Below are 18,426 nucleotides of genomic sequence, written 5' to 3'. Positions count from 1 at the left end.
ATACCAGACAAAATGGACTTTAAAACAAAGGCTGTAACAAGGGACAAAGAAGGACCTAGTAATCCCACTTCTGGGTATTTATCTGAAGAAACCCCAAATACTAATTCAAAAAGATATGTGCATCCCTGTGTTTATTGCAACATTATTTACAATAGTCAAGATGGGGAGGAACCTAAGCGTCCATCAATAGATGAATAGATAAAGAAGAAGTGGTATATATATATATATAAAGCCATAAAAAAGAATGAAATGTTGTCATCTGCAACAACATGGATGGATCCTAGAGGATATTATGCTAAGTAAAATAAGTCAAATAGAGAAAGACAAATACCATATGACTTCACTTATATGTGGAATCTAAAAAACAAAATAAATAAATGAGCAAAACAAACTCATAAGTACAGAGAACATTTTGATGGTTGCCGAATGGAAGAGGGATTGGGAGGATAGATGTAAAAGGGGAGAGAATTAAGAAGTACAAATTGGTAGCTACAAAACAGTCATGTAAAGTATAACATAGGGAATATAGTCAATAATACTGTAATAACTATATATGGTGTCAGATGGGTACTAAATTTATTGGGGTGATCACTTTTTAAGTTACATAAATGTTTAATCTTTATGTTGTACATCTGAAACTAATATAATATTGTATGTCAAATGTAATAGAAAAATTAAAAATTATTTTTTAAAAAAGAATTATTGAACTAACCTGAGCATCCACCAAATGAATTTGGTACAAGGTGATTTATAAAAGACAGGTAAGGACCTCTGCCCTAAGGGAGATTATTACCTATTGGGGACTAAGACACAGGTATCACATTCTGCAGTAGAATTTATAAATGAGGTGAAAACGAAGTGCTATGATTCTGAAAGAGATATTGAGGCTCCAATCACAAGTGTGATGATAGAGTCCTAGAACAATTAGAGGTCTGGGACAGACAGCTGAAGCTCAATTTTAAAAGCTCCCCCAACTGTTGGAACCTGCCATTTCTAGGAAGGGAAAATTCTTGTCACTGCTTCCACCTGTGATAAAATGGGACCACTTTCAAAGGGAAGGTTTTTCTTCCTAGTCTTCTTGGATACTTTTCTACTGACTCCACCCAAAGACAAAAGGGAGAGGATTCCACCGAGACGGCCCCCCAGGGCCAGAGTCTCACCTCTGTGTCTTGCCCTGGCCGGTCCCTTTTCCAAGGGCCTCTGGAGCACACTCTAAGAGATTCGAGAAGGACCACCTGACTGGTTGAGAAACATCTGTTTTCCTCAGGCTCCATCTGCATTTACATAGTTAGTGCCTGCTCCTTTAAGTTGACTCGGTTGTTTCTAAATTAGATGTCCCTTGGAGGGAAGTAAAACATGAAATGAATTCACATTAAGGAAACTCCTGGGCTTATCAGATCTGCTTTTCTTGTATGAGTGGCTTAGGAGCTCCACATTTCTGATTGCTGTGATAGACAAAGTGTAGACTGGAGATCAAGGACTCAAGTTTCTCCTACTTCCCAGATGTGCTTGAGGTTGCCTTGGACCCTCATCTGGGGCATTGGCATGCTGTCCTTAATAACTATGGTGTATTTTCTGGGTGTTTTCTTAGCTCGGAGCTGTGCCTAATGTTAAAACTGCACTTACAGACACAAGAGGCCGGCAGCCCTACAGCCTTTCTCTTATCTTCTGGTCATTGACACCACACAACAGACTCAGAGGACACGGGATCCACAAGACCCATGCAAAAGCCTGAGGATAATGTCTTCGCTTGGTGATTTTATAACCTTTTCTTAGTTCCCTGTTTCTGCTGTAAATAATTCACCATTTTTACAAGGGAGATAAGGCCAAGCCCTTGTGAGCCAGGAGAGATTTGAGAGATGACGAAAGCTATTTATTTTATCCGAGGAGTTCTGGCAGCCTGGCCACCCTGAGCTGGGATCCTGCCTTTTTTTCCTGGTCACAGAAATGTCTGCCTTTATAAAAAGGCCTCCTTTCTGAAGACTTTTTTTATTAGAGCAGTTTTAGGTTCACAGCAAAATTGAGAGGAAGGTACAGAGATTCTGCACATACTCCCTGCCCCCACACGGGCATAGCTTCCTCATAATCAACTCCCCCTCCAAAGTGGTACATTTGTTACAATTGACGAACCCACATTGACGCGTTATAATCACCCAAAGTCCACAGTTTTCATTAGAGTTCACTCTTGGTGTTGTACAGTTTATAGGCTTGGATAAATATATAATGGCATGTATCTACCACTATAGTATCATACAAGAATATTTTCACTGACATAAAAATCCTTTGTGCTCCTAGAAAGTCCTACTTTTAATCTTAGAAATAAAAGTTTCCTGGGGTGTGTTTCTAACCCTTTTCAGCTTTCCCACCCCCTGCGGCTATGACCTCCTTGCCGTAGCTTTCAGGAAACCAGAGGTAGTGCCAGGCCTCTCATATAGCCCCGGAGAACACTGGACAGGTCTCTCCATGGAGACCTGAATCCAGTATTTCCTTTATTCTAGGTCTTCCCTGACCAAGGCCCAGATCAACCTTCCAACCAGTGGGGTTTATAATGCAATGCCTTTCAGCCTTAGCAGAGTACCCTGTGGACAGTCAGAAATGTGACTGAAAGAAAGTGCCATGACTGTGGGTCCCGCTCATCACTGCTGGCAGTGAGCTGTATGAGCCATCTTATTTTCTGCATTTGGTTGCGAAGAGCAAGCAAGCAACTACTTGAAAAATGTTGACCCCTAGGAAAGCCCAGAAGAAAATGCTTCTCGCCCCCTGCAAGGGGCAAATTGAGTGGAAGAGGAGAAACCAATTTAATTAAAAAACAAAAAATAATACTTAAATAGTCCTGCTTTTCTCAACAGGAGGGCTGGATTAAAATATATCATTCAAAACAAAAACAACTTAAATCAAGAAATAAATGTAAAGAAGTTCACACATTCACATAAAGATTGCTGTGATGATTTTTTGGGAATCCCTAGTTCTCTTCCCTACCTGCCTAATCAATCGGTCTCCCTCTCCCTCTCCCAATGTGGCTGATGATCCTGCATGTATCTAGTCCACTCCTCACATCCGTCATAAAGCAAAGCAAGTAGAAGAAATATATCTTGTAAAACCCATCACTTTTGTCTATTCTTTTCCCTCAGGAGCTAGTACAGCCAGCAGCAGCTGCTGCTGGGAAACGCAAAAGATGAGGCTGAAGAGTGAGAAGCTGCTGGCTCTTGGCAGGGCCTGGAGATGAGGGGTCCCTTAGAACACTTCCCTGAGGTCCACTCTCCCTGCTCCCAGTCAGTCAGCTCTACCTAGGGTAGAGCCGCGCGGGTCACACTCCTGTAAACTGTGCTCAGTGCCTTCATCTCACACTCTCCCAATTCCTCTGTGCCTGTCTGTTTTTTACATAAAGGTGTGGGCCCTCACAGGTGCCATCGGAATCTTATACTTTGCTCACTTTCACATCAAGTAACACCATACAGGAAGGTGGCTTAGACAAAGGAAAAAATGTTAGGAGATCTAAGTTTAAATTAATTTGCCCCAGCAGCTAAAGTGCAGAAACCCTCAGAAGCATGAAATTTGCTCAGAACTAATTAGACAAAGCAGATACTAGCAGTATTCGTCCTCTTCTGTGTTTTTCAGTGAAGACGGCTGAGAAAAACAGGTTGGGATACGTAACAAGAGTAAATACGGTAATCTGTTCACGTGCCAGTTGGATCGCTGGACTTGGGACTTAAGAATGCCAGATGATTGCCACTTAGAACCAACATCCAACCTGGACTGAAATGTGGGTAAGAACAAGACGGGCTCATAGCCTGGGGAATAATTACCTGTGACTGGGGCGAGGAAGAGGAAGCAGTGCCTTGGCCTCAGCAAGAGTCTCAGGCTCTCCCTGCAACGGAAATGTTCACCTGCGAAAAGCGAACGACTATGCTCAAGGGGGTCTTGATGTGCTGACTGATCCTTTGCTCCTGATTGTTCAAAGTAGACCCTAGAGGAGAAGTCACAGCAAAGAAATTACCGCCAAGCAGGTATGGTTTTTCTTTCTTTCTCTTTTGCTAATGGCAGACTACCCCCCAGCTCCATGCAACAGAAGTGTGGGAACACAAATGTATCTTAGGTTTGAAGTCAGCATTACAGCGGGTTGTGGATCACGTTGGCCTTGGTGCTCTCCACATTTCCAGGGTGGAAGAAACCATCAAGGCAGTCACTTAACATTGAGTCCCATCATTAATGATGCTCCCCAATCCTGCACTTGCCTCCTAGAGAGATAGTCGCAGTGGAAACCTCAATCCTACGTGAGATGTAAGAGGCATACATACAGTTGGCCCCTCCCTGTGGCAGAGTCAGAGTGTCTTGACCCAGAAAACACCCTGGGCCAGGACTGTGGGAGTGGGGTACTGCTCAGCCGTGGCTCCTCTCAGCCTGCTGGGTTTGTGGAACTGGGGTTCATATATAGCTGCATGATAGGCACAGGGCGTTACCACCTCAGTAAGGGAACCCTCAAAGGCCCTGCCATACCCCGGGGGCTGTGATGGCTTTGAACTGCTGAGTATTCTACTTCTAGTTGTGAGGGGTGGCACCTTGTCCCACAGAACTGAGCCTCTCCTGCTTGTCCTAAGCATCACCAGGTCCTCTTTCTCCCCACAGAGCCCAGCTTGGCTGAGGCTATGGCCAGAAGCTTTGCTTTAAGGCAGCTCTGCGTCCAATGGTCAGGAGTCACCTCTGAGATCACTGAAACTTGACTCAGCGAGTCAGCTGGGGCAGGCACTATCCCCTTCCCACAGAGATGGTTGTGCAACTCTGCTGCTGAGAGACGGCCAAGGTGACTGGATCATCTCCACTGGAGTGGTTGTTTGGTCTCTAATGATATGACCAGAGTCCAAAATGCTCTAAGCAAGGCCCCAGAGGCTACTACTTATTTAATTCCTTGGTTAATAGAAAGATAGTTTTTCCATACACCAAAAATATTTATTTAAAATATTTTAGTTATAGAATAAATGATATAAACAAATATAATATCAAATAAGTAAAATAAAATTAAAAATATACTAAATAAATAAGTTTTAAAAACTTTAGTTATATAACCAATAGTCTAAACCAGGAGTTATAAGCTATGGCTCACAGGCCAAATCTGTCCCACTAGCTGTTTTTATAGATAAAATTTTATTAGAACACGGCCATGCTCATTCATCGTATGTTGCCTATAGCTGCTTTTGCTCTACAACATCAGAATTGAGTAGTTGGAAGAGAAGCAACGTAGCCCCAAAAACCTAAAATATTAACTATTTGGCCCATTACAGAAGTCTGCCAGCACCTAGTCTCAAGCTATCAATTTGTTCCTCAATTATTATGGAATAGACATAACAGGCAACCACAAAACTGACTAAACTATTGTTAGTAGGTAAATTTAAAAATATTTTTTAAATATAAAAAAAGATTTTTATTAAAATATAGCTAACACAATATAGTATTAGTCGTCAGTAATAACTTTAAAAAATCATAAATGATTACATGCTCCTTATAAAATGAAAAAGCAGTATAGATAAAGCTAAATTCTCCTTTAGCCATCCTGCCAGTGCTAAAACCCTGTTACCCCCAAAAGTAACTACTGTAACCAGTTTGGTGTGTTTAGTGCCAGACGGTCTCCTTTACATTCACATACACACATATGTATATATATGTATGTATATATGTACTGATAAACTGTTATCATATTATTCTCATTCTGTTTTTCCACCTACCATATTCGTATTCCATATAGAGACTTCCTAGATATGTATATAGTTCTACCTCATTAGTTTTAACTGCTACATAGCATTCCACAGAGTACAATTCTTTTTTTTAGCCATTTCCTTTTTGATAGATAGGTAAGCTGTTTCCAATTTTCCACTCTTACCAAAATGCTGCAATGATCCTCACTATACCCGTATGCAAGTGTTTTTCCAGAGTTTATGCTGAGAAGTTGAATTGTTACATCATAGAATATGTACATTTTAACTTTTGATACTGTCAAATTGCCCTCTACAGTGTCTGTACCAATTTATACTTCCACCAGCAGAGACCGATAGCTAGTGCTCCTTCATACTCTAATGGTTGCTATTTATTAAAAATTTTATTATTTTTCCAATTGGATGAGTAAAAATAGTAACCCATTTTTTAAACATTTAAATTTCTCTGATTCTAATATATTAGTTTTCCAGGGCTGTCATAACAAAATATCACAGATTAGATGGCTTAAACAATAGCGATTTGTCTTCTCACAGTTATGGAGGGTAGAAGTCCAAGATCAAGGTGTCAGCAGGTTTGGTTTCTTCTGAGGCCTCTCTCCTTGGCTTCCAGAATGGCTTCTTCTTCCTGTGTCCTCACATGGCCTTTCCTCTGAGCATGTCATCCGTGGTATCTCTCTTCGTGTTCACATTTCCTGCTCTTACAAGGACACTAGTCATAGTGGATTAGGGCCCACCCTAACGATCCCATTTGAGCTTAATTACCTTGTTAAAGGCCCTATTTATGTCTTGATACAGTCACAGTCTGAGATACTGGGGATACGAGTCAACTCAGAACAACCAGTGAGGTGAGCCATCTTTTTATACAATTCTTGACCATTATTTTATATATTCTTCTTAATTGCTTATTCATATCCTTAGCTCATTTTATATTGGGGTATCTATTTTTACTCATTTGTAGGAGTCTAATATTTTTTAACTTTGTTTTCATTGTGTTTTTAGTCAACAGAATTCTTTACTATTATCGTTATGCTATTATTATTTTGATGTAGTTGAAGTTATTAATTTTCTCCTTTGTGGATTTTTCTCTTTGGGTCTTATTTAAGAAAATCTTTTCATCCTCCAAGCTTATGATAATATTTTGGCATACTTTCTTCTAATATTTATATCATTAAAAAATACATCTTTAGTTTACCTGAAACTTATTTCTATGAATAATTCCAATAGCATTTATTGAAAAGTCTGTCCTTTTCTTTTTCATTTGAAATGTCACCAATCATGTACTAAATTCTCACTATTACACGTCTGTTGCTGGATAATCTGTTCTTTTGTATTTATTTTCGATTCCTGAGCCAATTTCCATTATTGCTGTACTGTTTCCAATTGATTTTTACTGGTATATAGAAAATCTATTTTGTGTTTTGATTTTTTTTCTGGCCACCTTACTGAATTCTCTTAACAGTCATGATAGTTTGTCAGTTTGTTCCTTCCTCTCTAATCTTTACACAGCCAAATATAAATTTTTTTTGTCTTATTACCTTTTCTTGGCCTTCCAACACAAGGCTGAGTAATAGTCATGAAAGCGGGTAGTCCTAGGCCTGATGTATAGTTGTGTGGATTGTACACTGCACAATTCTAGGGGTACCATTCACACTCAGATATTTTGGGGTATTCTTGTCATGTTCCTGATTTTAATCCATTGTCATTACATGCTGTGAACTCATATTTCCTTGAGGCTTCTCTGCAGGATTCTTTGAGGCTGGGTTTGTGCCCTGGCTACAACTTGGGGAGGACATAGGACTGTGTATGGGACTGTACTTACATATAGAAGCCTTCAAGTGGTGTGACCTAAAGGGGACCGGGAAGGGTTTCCTGACAACTACTACCTGCTCATCTACCTGCCACACCTCCTGAACTTCTGTGAAACATCGAAATAACAAACCGAATATCCAGCTGACAATTAAGATAAAGAGACATATATAAAACAATTCTCCTCAGTTTCTATGAATTCCAAATAAAGAGTCAAACTATAATACCATAGGCAATAACAGCACAAATGTGCACATAAGAGATAGGCAGGTAAATCAGAGGTTCTTGCACCCTGTTAAATGTTGGAAAAGAGTACATGGTGTACTTTTGACTTGCGCTAATGCCAGCTCTCAATCATTATCTATGTCCAGGAATGAACCTCTTACCTCTTGGATCTGATGACTGCATCCTGGAAAACACAAAGGCCAACTTTCATTTATGGCCACCTAAAGGTTGTAGCTAACCTCTCATATCTAATTTTACAATGTGATGTTTGCTCTCTGAGTTCCCTCTGGGTGGCTGTACCATGCCAGAGCCAAGGAGGGGGAGACTTTTGTTCACAATCTTTGATCCATTGTAACTTTTTTTTTTTTAATTTATGATCTTATCTTATCCCCATTAGTTTTGTGAACAAATATTTAATTCACATAGTGTATCTACTTGCACGATAGGAAGAATCACAAAATAAAGGGCAAAGAAGTCTTATCACTTATTGCCTTCCTTACCTTGGACACACCTCAAAGCCCCAATTTCCTCGTTTGTGAAAGGTATTATAAGACCTGCCTTGTTTTATTCAACTGGGCATAGGCCTGTTCTGTCCACCTCACAGGCACCTTGCAGAGATGACGGTTTTGAAATCATTTTATACACATCAAAACCTATGTAAAGTGAGTTAATAAATTAACCAAACTTCTCCCTTTATTGAATAAAGCCAACAGTTTTATAAGCTACACTGTTGACTTCTTAGAAATTCAATTCTAATATAATTTGCCTTTACCTGCTTTTTTTCTCCTCTTTATCATTTGGCTAGTTCTGATACACACATACACACACACACACACATGCATATATATACACATGCATGTATTTGTGTAGATATAGACACATTATATATACACTTATATGACCGATATACATTAAGCATACACACACACACACACACACACACATTATAATCTTCTGTTTTCAATAGTTTCTATCCCTAACATGATGATTTTTCTACCATTTTTCTCTTTTCACTTAGATTCTTTGTTTCTACAGCTCCAAATTGCTCTCTCTCCTTTTCATAATCTTGATAACCTGGTTCCACAGCCTTTCAATTTGACTCTTTTGAAGATTAAATGTTATTGCATCTCCTCCCCACACCTTTTTCCTGGGAAGGGGCTGCCTCTCTCACCCCCAAATGTGTATTGACTTTAAACAACAATTTACGATGCCAGTCATTTCACATGCCTGTTTGATCACTTTCTCTATTTTTTAGAACCATAAAATGTTTTAATTGCCGTACCCTCTGCCCGCCATGTTTTTCGTGTACAGCCAATTTTCCGTCTAGGTTAGTTGGATTTCTAGATCCTTGCTGGTGTGCACTGCTCACCACAGCATTAGCATCTGTCAGCGAGGCAGGAGAGCTCAGGCCCACCCCAGACCTAGGGATTGGAATGTGCATTTTAACCAGCTCCCCAGGTGACTTGTATGCACAGTGAAGTTGAAGAATCTCTATCTTAGCTTGTAAGCATGAGCTCTAGGTCAACCCTGAGCAGTGAGGCATCTGAAGCGGCCATGGGAGAAAAAGAAGGCAACAGTTTTAAAAGCCACAGACCCAAGCCTCACAGGGATTCAAGTGTGGCTCAAAAACTAAGGTCACTAGGATCAAATGCAGTTTAACCGACCTGGTCATTTTTTTACTTCTCACTATATATAGTATTTTTAACTACTGTTGCCACTTTCCTTTCTGCTTCTCTGCCCCATAGCTTCTGCTTCCTCACTGCTCTCCTGGCTCCATGTCCTGCCTTCTCTCTGTGGGTATTACTACCGCCTGTACAAGGCTGGGCTGAGACATGTGGGCACTCACATCATGCTAATATTTGGGCTTCCCTTTAAATATTATTTCAATGTTTGATCAGCATTTATTTAGTGATAAGTGATGTTATTTTTTAAATTGTGGTAGAATACTCATAACATAAAATTTAACAACTTAACTATTTTTAAGTGTACAATTCAGTAATGTTATATATGTTTATATTGTTGTGCAACCAATCTCCAGACCTTTTAAATCTCATAAAACTGAGACTCTGTAGCAATTTAACAACGATCTTATTCCCTCCTCCCATGGCCCCTGGCAACCATCTTTTACTTAAAAAAAAAAAAAACTTTATTAAAGATTAATTGCAAATATAATTGTATATATTTAAAGGGTACATGTGATGATTTGATATACATATACACTATAGAGTGATTACCAAGGTCAAGATAATTAACACATCAATCACCTCACACAGTGGACATAGTTAACTTTGTGTGTGTGTGGGGGGGGGGCGGTGAGAATGCTTAAGATTTACTCTTGGCAATCTTTAAGTATGTAATACTATATTATTACCTCGCTGTACATTGCACCATTCTACTTTCTGTTTGTATGAGTTCAACTATTCTAGATATCTAGTGTAAGTGAAATCATACAGTATTTGTCTTTTTGTGAATGGCTTATTTCACTTAGCACGATGTCTGTCTGCTGACTTCAGTGGGTTGTCCAGGGTTGTCCAAAAGGTTGCCCTCAGGTGGTTGGATAAAGTGGCCCTATGTGACAGGCACGAGTTTCCTAATCACTCCACAGAGACTAGTCTGCACTGTCAAGGAGTGCTCTAAATCTCCACCTCAGGATGATGACTACTTTGGTAAGAAAAAACAATTCAGAGTTTGTCTAATTTCTGATATGTTCTTGCAATACTTTATTGCTCTTTGAATATGGTGCCTCCCTGGACAGCAGCCCGCCAGCCGGCCCTTTAATTTGGCTCTGTTTGTATAGCTGAGATTCAGATTTGCTAGCAGAGGATCCAAATGGGTCAGTGGATCACTTGTCCCTGGAAGAGAGCAATTGCACCATCTCTCATAGGCCCCTAGAAAGCCCATGGATCCTTTGTTCAAGTGCCTGGGTCTGGTCTAACCAGGAGCCCTTCCAAGGGTAGGTATGGGTGGGGCAGGCCTACGAGCATCCTCCTCCTGCAGGGTCAGGCCGGGCAAGTTTACAAAAGTCTCCTGTACGATGACAGAGATGGGAGGCTATGAACACTCATATGTAACACCATTTGTCCCCTCATGTAATTGCCTTACAATGTTGGCATTTACCTGACACATCCTGTCTCCTTCTGATGCAGAGGGACGGGGGAAGAATACCTTTTTTTTTTTTTTTTCATGAAAAGCTTTCCTCAATCGCTGTGCTAAAAATAAAAGCTTATTTGATGGGTTTCTTTTCAAAACCCCGCATCTCACTTTAACTCACTTTAACTTGCTGCCAACCCATTCTTTTTCAGCCAAAGTCCAATCTTCTCAGTCAGAGTTGCCAGAAGGAAAAGTGAGCTCAATCTGTGCCACTCAAGCAAGATTACAAAGTTACAAGCGGGGTGGAGAGGCAGGACAGGGTCAACTACAGGCCAAGCAATCCTCCTCTGCCAGATCAATGGAACACTTCTCGTTTTGCCCCTTTCATCAAGGCACCTGGGCCTGACATCAGCATCAAAATGTAACACAGAGGAGACTGAGCAGTCAAGGCTCTGTCTGCTAGTCTGAGATGTAACCCCTCCTGGAGACTCCAGAAGTTTGTGTGGCTGAATGTAATAGGTACAAACAAAAATGGGGCAAAGATAGATTTAAGCGAGCAAAGTTTAGGCTTCTGGGCCCCTCGTTCACATGGGCTTCTTCCCGCAGTCATATGCATCTATAAAATTTTCCGAAGTTAAATATTTAACCACAGTTGTCTTGAGATGATTTTCACTTCCACTGCCATGTTTTCCATGAAGTCAAGTGGTGGTGGAAGGGCCACAGGCATGTGGGGATCAGGCTAAGGGCAGCTGAGTTCAGGATGCATTTAGCTTGGTTATTTTTATATAGTGGCGGTGATTTGCATGTTGAGTTGAGTTACCGGTGGCCATCCAGTGTAGAAATGGGTTCCGGGAATGCCACTCCCCAACTTCTCATCGCCTGTCATGGTAGGAAGGCTCAGGGCCTGAGACGTGTCACCACACCACCTCGCCTTGTGGTGTCCCGCACAGTAAAGGAGGGCAACGAGGTTCCAAACATGTGGGGCCAAAACTAGTCTACAGGAAGTTCTCCCACACAGGAAGACTTATGCAAAAGAATCTTGAAAGAGATTTTTCTTAAGTTTGCAACAGTCCTCAACAGTTGTGAAGATGAAACTTTTTTCCGCTATCATAAATAAAAGCAAATTTTGACCAACGATGCTAGAGGAAAGATTTTACTATCTTTCTGTTCTTCATATAAAAAATGGCATTACAAAATTACTGTTACATGAGCATAATTAGTTTTATATTGCTGCTGCAATAATACCGTACATTTAGTGGCTTAAACAATACAAAATTTAGTATCTTACAGTTTTGGATGTCCAAAGTCCAAAATCAGTGTCACTGGGCTAAAATCAAGGTGTCACAAGCTGGGATTTTCTTCTGGAAGCTCTAGGGGAAAAGCTGCTTCTTTATCTTTTCCAGCTTCTGGCTGCCACCTACATTCTTTGGCTCCAGGTCCCTTTCTCCATCTTCAGAGCCAACGATGTAACATCTGACCCCTTTCCATCATCATACCTTTTCCTCTCACCAGATCCAGGAAAGTTCCTCAGATTTTAAGGAGTCATGTGATTAGACTGAATTCACCTGGGTAATTCTGGATAATCTCCTTTACTCAAGGTCTATACCCTTAATCACAACTGCAGACCCTTTTGCCATAGAAGGAAACATATTCACATGTTCTGGGGATTAGGATAAGGATATATTTGGGGACCATTATTCTGTCTCCCACAAAGAGACAATCAAAGATAGCACCGAGGTGTGCCAGGCAGTTACTTAAAATGTTGTATTATTTTTCTGGATTTTGTGATGTTTGTTACTTGTCCTTTTTAATATTTGTAATTTATTGTGATTTTTAACATTCTTTCTCCCAAATACATATCTCTTTGATACCCAATTACTTATTTGTAATTTTGTATTCTTTTTCTTGAAGAAGCATCCCCCAGTTGTAGAAGCTTCCCCCCCGCCCCCCCCCGCCCCCCCCACCCCCCCCCCCCTCCCGGTAAGCGGAACTAATGGCACCGCTACTCTCCCATTGACTAAATTTTTCCCACCCAAGCAGAAGAGGATCTGCTGTCGTCTGGCCCAGGTCAGCTCATGGGCCAGCAAGGGAGCCAGACAAGGGTTGAAGGGAAGACTACCTGTGTCTTGCCCAGTGACCCTCCTTCTCTCTGTGACCTCAGGGAGTCACTTACCTGAGCAAGCGCAGCATGTAAACATACCGTAAGGGCAACAACCCCCCAAAACAGATGAGCTTTGTGTGCTCACGTGCATGGGAGGGTGGCGGGGAAGGGGAGTGATGTAGGAGACCCTGAACCGTGACACTGGGAGCTTAACGATCTGCATTGGCAGGTGCCACGATTCCCTCCTGTTCACCTGTCAGCTATTTCTCCTTCGTTTATGGCTACGAGACTGCAGCTTGTCTGCCTTGCTCGCCGGGATTCTTTTCTGGCCTTGGAATTAGCGAGCAGCCCGTCTGCTTTTCTCGTGCTCCCGTAAGGAAACACCCCTCACCGCGGTTGCTCTTGGGCCCCCGCTGAATCTTTGTCACTTCGTGCTGCTCCCCTTCCCACCTCCCGTGCCACTGCTCAAGGCCGGTCCCTTGCTTTAGCTTGAACTCCTTTCACTCTGCTCTTGACAGTTTCTAAACTATGATCTCTCATTCTCCCTTCCTTAGTTTTCCCTCTCTCTGTTTCTCACCTGTATCCCAACACCCTGACAAGGGCTTCTCCCCTGCTCATCATTCCCCTTCCAGCATTTTGCTTTTCCTGCTCTAGTGAGTATTGCCCCCTTTGCCTCACCTGTCTGCTAAACTTCACAACCTAACACGCAGCATCTTGAACCTGTTACTGGGCGTTTTCTTCTTTCTTACACATGAAGATAACCACTTCCCACACCTATACCCAATTTCCGGCCTGTTGGCCCGGATGTCTCCACGGCGCCACTCACCTGTTCTTACATGGTCTCTAAATATTTGACTCCAAAGGTTGCTAGATGGCCTCCCACCCTCACACTTTCACCGAGGCACAAAGTCTCTATCCAGGACCTTCCTTTCAGTCCTTCCCTTTCACATGTGCATATTCCCTCATTTTTCTGATTATTTTTTCTAGTTTGTAGTTACAATCAGCCATCTATCCCGTATCACTGAGTCAGTCATCTCAGATCGTTTAAACCTTCACACTAAGTGTACCACATCTCACAGCATAATCCTCCTTCGATCGGGAAACCTCAGGTCTGTGGACCTGCAGCAGGGTCTGAAAGTGCTCCGAGTCCTCTCTCCCAGCATTATGGCAGCAGCTCTTTGCAAGAGTCCCCGTGCGAACCTCCTGTAACCCGTCGTCCTCTGCTGGCCACGGCCCACCGGGGGGTCCATCTAGTCCTCATCTGTCGAGGCTGCGTCTGCAATCCTTTCTTTGCTCTCTTTTTCAGCCCTGAGTCCTCTTTTGAGCCCTGTGCTACTCTCCTCTCTCCCCTCCCTCCCGCTCCCAGGCCCATCCCCGCCTGTCTCCACCTTGCTTCTGGAGATCCCTGCTCCTTCTAGAGTGGAAACATAATTTATGTTTTCTTTAGACTTTCCATCTGCATCACTCTCCTTCCTTTCTTCCTCCCCAAGTCGAAATGTGTCTTCCCCGAAGTGCACGCTGTCCGCTCCTGGGGGTCCCCTCCAGGCTGGCTTCTGAATGGCACTCGCCTCCACAGTTCCTCCGAGACCTCCTCTGCCTTCGCTTCTTGCCCCGACTGCCCCTGTGGCAGTTCCCCCACACGCACCCCCCGCCGAGTGCACACTCCTCATCCACTTTATGCCCACGGCCATGTCGGCCTCTTCGACAGCTTCCGTGTTATTTATTAGGATCCTGAGCACCAGAGAAGTTGGTGAGTAGAGTGAGTTAGTCCAAGGTCAGTGGCAGGGACGAGTCCCTCTTGACAATGAGAGTAGGACAATGTCCACTACATCTCCAGCCCCAGGGAGCAAAAATAAAGTCCTTTGACCTCCAAGAGACTGTGGGACAGCTGGGTCCTATTTAGTCGCAATTAGTTATTCCCAAGCATATATTTGTGGCATTCAAGGAGGACCTCCCTTCTCCCTAATTTAATAGGGGATTTAAGGTCCTTAGCAAATGAAATAGCTGCATATATATACGTTAGCTTGGAAAAGCCACTGCTGCATGCACACGGGACTGAGCCTTCAGCAATTTCAATTTCTTAGAGACCACCCGAATGGGGAGTCCATCCCAAAGCTCTCTAGAGGTCCCTTGTGACTAAACCAAGCCGGTATTTTAAAGGGCATTATGAACGGCCCCACCTAGTGGAAAACAAAAGAAAAAGCCTCCAACATAAATAGTGACTAAAATAGGCTGAGAACCATTGATCTGCAGAAAACAGGTAACATCAGCCCCAGAGAAACTGCAGGTCCTTTTAGAAATATGGTCATCCACTTACATGAGCCTCTGCTTAGAAAGTCAAGGCTGTAGAATACAAGCCTCGCTGCAACTAGTTAAGGTCCAATGGGCAGGCCTCACAACCTTGAATATTAGAAGGGAGGACCTGTAGCCCTTCAGAGGGTGTGGGACAAGACGCCTCTCGGTGTGGCAGGAGTGGCAGCAAGGTTTCTTGCTTTCTTCTGCTGTCACCAGCACAGAGATGTCAAGAACCGAGGATCTTAGGAAATCACTTTCTGCCCAAGAACAGAGAGCTACATCAAAAGAATCACATGACATGGAAGACTCTGAAATGCACTGCGTAGGGAAAAAGTTGCAGAGAAATGAAGTTTAATAAATGGCTCACCCATTCAGAAACAAATCCTGCGAAGGACACGGCATAATGCTGAATTAAGAACACAGGTTTTTGGTTCAGACTGACTTCAGTTCAAATTCTGGCTCCACCTCCTCCTAGCTATGCATGTCAAATAATCGCCCACCCAGAGAGGGGTGGGGATGTGTGTGCTCAGTCCAGCAAGCCTCAGACATGTATAAACACTAGATCCATTCACTATTTATCCTTTTATGGATGGCTCATTCTTGCTGAGGATAGATCTTATCTTTGGGATTGAGCCTGAATACTGGATTTTATAGTTACTTTTGCAAGAGCCTCACTGAATGATTTTTTTATGGAATACAGGAGGCGATCATGTCACCTTCTGCTGGCTAGATTTCACAGGTCACCAAGCAGAGTGAGCACAAGTACAAGCCTCAGAGTAAACACAGCTGGATTCCATTGAATCTGCACATCTAATCAGTCTTAGTAAATTCACATGAAAGAGACATATGGCTGGCACCTACCAGCCGCCTAGATACTGTTGTTTTCCTGCCCATGGGGCATCATTCTTTAAGAAGGACTGACGTAAGAATGGAATAAGATCGAGACCCCAGGTGTTGGCTGGCGCTCCCACCCACCCAGTTCAGATCTGTTTCTAACAAAGCTCCCAGGGTTCTCTTGCCATGTAACGAACCTCCCCAAAACTTATTGGATTAAATCAACCACCATTTTATTGTCTGTCATGATTCTGTGTGTCGATAGAGCTCAGCTTGGAGTTCTTCTGCTCCACATGCATCAGTTGGTTGCTTAGCTGGGGTGGGACATCCGAGGAGGCTCACTCACATATCAGGAGCTAGGTGGGGATGGCTGGAAGCCTGGAGCAGCTGGGCCTCCTCACCTGTGTCATCTCAGGTTTCTCCCTTGTCACATGGCCTCACTGTATAGTCATTCCAGCAGGGTAGCCAGACTTCCTCACGTGGCTCCTCAAAGGGCAAAAGCAGAAACTACCAGGCCTTCTTATGGTTCAGGCCCAGACCTGGCAGTGTTACTCCCCCGACATTATATTGCTTAAAAGAAGTCGCAGACCATCCCAGATTCATCATGGGAGGGGACTGCACGAGGACGGGAATCCTGGAAGGTGACGATTATTGGCGGCCGCCTCTGGAGAGTAGCTATCAGAGTTCTCTACCTGGGAGAAGGGGCTGTGGAAGGTACCAGTGTCTGCTTATTTAATGGAAAACTTAGGCAAAACAAAGTAGAAGTTATACCCGAACTAGAGAGTGGGATTCTGGCATTAATTCTAGTACCTCCTCATTACGGAATTGGGGAATTTACTAATCAGGCACAGTTTAAGTAAATGTCTCTCCTCTGTCCCTTTGGAGATATTTCTTCCATTTTCTTGGTGTGTGTCATTTATTAAGCTTCTCCTGTGATTCGTTCATCATATTGTAATTACATGCTGCTTCCCTTCTAGGGAACGGCATTTATACCGATTGCTCGGGGAGCGCCATCTCACTGTCTCCCTTAGTCGAAAGTTGATAATTTATGTGTAGAATTTCTGCCAACCATCTTCATAGCCCCAGACCCTGCTATTCCTACTGGCTCCTGAACGAAGCCGTGAACTTAAGAAAGGTCGTTCTCCTCCAAAGTGCACTCTGAAACAATTCATTGCCTATAAAAATTTTCTGTCCTGTGATGTCCTTTGATTTTGGAATATTCTTTGTAACTGTGAGCACTTAGAAGGTTTTACGCAGGCCCTGAATTTCTGTCCAGTGACCTCCAGCTTTTGTAGAGCCTGAAAAAGAACCCAATCTAACAGAGTACACTGTGTGTGACACATATCTGTTGAGTGAAATGACAAATGTTACAATAATTGTTGTGGTGAATAAATGAGTTACGTTTTGCAAAAGACCTAGCATACTGTGAGTTTCAATACTTATTAGTTATCATTTTAGTATCTGCTCCATTCCTTTAAATTATGTATCTTATTTATTGAAGTATAATATATGTATAACGTATCAGTTTCGGGTGTACAATGTAATGATTCAATATTTGTATATATTGCAAAGCAATCATCATAATAAATCTAGTTAAACTCCATCACCATCCCTTATTTTTTGACACAATATCTGCCCCCAAAACACTAATCTCAAACCTTAGATTGCTCCAGCTGCCATGGAGCATTTAATGTATTTACATTTAATCGTCAATGTATTTGCTAGTTCCGCCATCTTATCTTGCGCTTCCTATTTGTCTCATCCTTTCAGTTTCTTTTTATCTTTCTAGCTGCATATTTTTTTCTCCTTCCATTTTTTTCCCTTTCTATTAGCTCTCAAGTTATACATTCTATTTCTAGACTTTGAGGGGTTACCTAGAAATTTTAACAAGCATACTTTACTAATAAAAATCTGGGTTATTTATTGTCTTTTTTCTTTTTCAACAATATAGAAACCTAGGAAACTTTCACTGTGATCATCCATCTTCTGACTTGTATACTGTTGCAAATTTAGTTGCATTTTGCTTTCCCTAACTCTTAAGACATTGTTATTATTGATTTTTTATAGTTGCTATTTATTCAGATTTTACCATCAATTTTTATTCTTTTTTCAGATCTGCTTGGTCAATTTTATATTTTGGCTCTTATATCTTCAACCTCTTTCTACTATTTATTTAAACAGCTTCTGTGTTGAATAATTCAGGGGTCTTTGCGAGTTTCATTCTTCAGTAAGTTGCTTTTGCTGGCCCTTGCTCATGGTGCTGTGTTTATCTTTGATTTATGATTTGTGAGTTTTTGCTCATATTTCTTGAAAATTACTTGTGTGATTCTTTGTGCCTTGGTGGAAAGTGGGTTCCCCAGAGGAGGC

The 18,426-nt window shown here is 42.1% G+C and overlaps 2 protein-coding genes across 3 annotated transcripts in view; both read left to right on the top strand.

Annotated features, from left to right (window-relative positions):
* Window positions 1-1,610, top strand: part of CFAP91 (cilia and flagella associated protein 91) — a 72,446-nt gene extending 70,836 nt beyond the window's left edge. Inside the window, exon 18 of the mRNA XM_036219004.1 lies at window positions 1,592-1,610. The gene's annotated coding sequence lies outside the window, so the exon portion shown is untranslated. The remainder of the gene's footprint in view (window positions 1-1,591) is intronic.
* Window positions 1,611-1,632: 22 nt separating this feature from the next.
* NR1I2 (nuclear receptor subfamily 1 group I member 2) overlaps window positions 1,633-18,426 on the top strand; it is a 31,076-nt gene continuing 14,282 nt past the window's right edge. For both annotated transcript variants that reach the window (XM_016158801.2, XM_016158802.2), the window contains exons 1-2: window positions 1,633-1,753; window positions 3,619-4,007. The gene's annotated coding sequence lies outside the window, so the exon portion shown is untranslated. The remainder of the gene's footprint in view (window positions 1,754-3,618; window positions 4,008-18,426) is intronic.

The sequence above is a fragment of the Rousettus aegyptiacus genome, unplaced genomic scaffold, assembly GCF_014176215.1.
Source record: "Rousettus aegyptiacus isolate mRouAeg1 unplaced genomic scaffold, mRouAeg1.p scaffold_m13_p_4, whole genome shotgun sequence".
NCBI classification, from domain to species: domain Eukaryota; kingdom Metazoa; phylum Chordata; class Mammalia; order Chiroptera; family Pteropodidae; genus Rousettus; species Rousettus aegyptiacus.
Note: the sequence above shows the minus strand (reverse complement) of the source record. Positions and strands in the feature narration are given on the sequence as shown.